A 2,790-nucleotide genomic window follows, 5' to 3' on the forward strand; every position below is an offset into this window, starting at 1 on the left:
AAAACGTTTACAAAGGTTATGAAACAAAACCAAACGTTTCAACTTTTTAGTGATTTAAGCCAAACGTTTAGAAAGGTTACGTAAAAATTCAAACGTGTCACCTCTTTAGCAATTTATGCCAAACGTTTACAAACGTTACGAAACAAATTTAATTGTTTCACCTTTTTAGCGATTTAAGCCAAACATTTACAAACATTACGAAACAAATACAAACGTTCCACATTTTTAGCGATTTAAACCAAACGTTACGAAACAAATCCAAACGTTTCACCTTTTTTAGCAATTTAAGACAAACGTTAAAAAACAAAACCAAGCGTTTCACCTTTTTAGCAATTTAAGCCAAATGTTTACAACAGTTACGAAACAAATCCAAGCGTTTCATATTTTTAGCAATTTAAATCAAACGTTTACAAATGTTACGAAACAAATCCACACGTTTCACCTCTTTAGCAATTGAAGCCGAACGTTTCCAAACGTTATGAAACAAAACCAAACATTTCACCTTTTTAGCAATTGAAGCCGAACGTTTCCAAACGTTATGAAACAAAACCAAACATTTCACCTTTTTAGCAATTTAAGCCAAACGTTTACAAACAATACGAAACAAATCCAAACGTTTCCCCATTTTAGCGATTTAAGCCAAACATTTAAAACGTTACGAAACAAATCCATACATTTCACCTTTTTTGGCTATTTATGCCAAACGTTTACTAACGTTACGAAACAAATCCAAATGTTTCACCTTTTTAGCGATTATTACCAAACGTTTACAAACATTACGAAACAAATGCAAACGTTTCACCTTTTTAGCGATTAAAGCTGTCACGACCCATTTTCATGAATCGCGACCGGCGCTAGGGTATGGGTAATGTAGTACCAAAACCCGTAGCTAGCCTTTCATTTAATACATAAACACATGAACCTGCAGAAAACCAATGCTCGGGGGCAACCGAGACTTCAGCCTAAATCTAGCAGTTATAATATTCTACAGTTAATATAACATGCTTATTCAATTCCGAGTCAAAATATATTTATCATAAACTAAAGTAAATGATATAACATGCCAAAGCAAAAAAACCAGTCGAACCAATCCGACAAAATATATAATAATAATAATAAAGACATCTAGTTACTACTGCGGTCTAAGAATAAAATAGTTTTACAGTTTATCAAAAATAAATGGAACCTCCGAGGAAAAGTAAATGCGGAGATCACCAGACTCTCTCAGATCATAACCCTGGGAAAATTGGGAAAACAACGGGGTCAGATATACTGAGATGAGTTTATACCACTATCTACATTTATTAAGTGGAAAACCTTTAAAACCGTTTAAAACATTTAATAACGATATTACGAATAATAGTTGGAACCCTAATCCACAATTCTAAATAATAAACATAATCCAATAGGTCTGGTCCCGAGAGCTGAGCTACACCGAGTTACCACTGACCACACTTATACCAGAGTCCCGAGAGCTGAGCTACACCGAGTTACTCTACTTGGTCCCGAGAGCTATGCTCACACCGAGTTACCACATTTCCATATATACCTTACCCAGATCAATACCGGTGCGCACGCAGTCCTAATGATGCCCATTAGGTAGCATGTTCCAACTAGAAGCCATAATATAAAAACAGTTCAAAATGTACGTACAGTATATATTTAATATTAAAATAACAATTTACTTAATAAAGCGGTAAATAGTAAATACAAACTCACTGCTTGCTAATCCACGTGAAAACCGGCAAGCAACTAATCCTGGTTCGCCTCTGAAGCACGAACAGTAGACGGGTCTAGACAAATAAAATAATTATTAAAAACAGACCCTAACTCTAGAGAGTACTAGACACCACATAGGACTAGCACAAAACATGTTGGAAATAAACAATCCAAAGCACACACAAATATACCCAATAGGTAATAAAGTCCAGTTAATATAAGTCTATTGAGTTCTCGCTTAAAATCCAATTTATAAATATTATTTAATAATCTTTAAATAATAAATAATTTCCAAATAGTGGGTTAACCGAGTTATCATTAACTACCAAGCTAACCTCAGTTGTCGGGTGACCCAAGTCTAACCCGACTAAAAACGTTTATCAAATATAAACCCGAGTTTATATTTATAGAATAATTCTATAAAATAATAAAACATTTTAAAAGTGGAACTCAATAACTTCAATTTCAATTAACCCAAGTTACGACCCAAAAATCTAACCATTTTAAGTTTATAAAAGTTTAGGGACTAAATTGTACTTTTGCCAATTAGGGACTAAATTGCACTTTAGCCAATTTGGTATCCAAAATTAATTTAATTGCTTTTGTTTATAATAAAAACAAAATATAAAATTACTTATCACAACTCCACTTAATTAAGTTATAAAAATAAGTTCAGGGACTAAATTGTAATTTAGCCAACTTTTGACAAAACGACACGAGTAATTATATTAACTTAAATCAATTTGTTAATTAAAAATCAAATCAAAATCCTATTTATTATAAAATAAAAGACAAAATTTAACCTAAGGGATTTCTTTGAATTAATTAAACAATATTCATGACCAATATGGCCATTTGGCCATCTTCTCAATTTCAAAACAACAAACAGACCCCGCCATACAGATTCAACCATAACTCCATTAATGAAACATGAACTTAAACTTTCTAATCAACCTAAAATCATATGGCCTCAACTGCCATTCAAATAGCAAAACAAAATCATTAAAACAAAGCCTATGTTTGAGATTTACTAACACTGTAACTAAAATCAAAAGAAAACAGAGACGAAGA

The sequence above is a fragment of the Mercurialis annua genome, linkage group LG5 (assembly GCF_937616625.2).
Source record: "Mercurialis annua linkage group LG5, ddMerAnnu1.2, whole genome shotgun sequence".
Taxonomy (NCBI): Eukaryota; Viridiplantae; Streptophyta; class Magnoliopsida; order Malpighiales; family Euphorbiaceae; genus Mercurialis; species Mercurialis annua.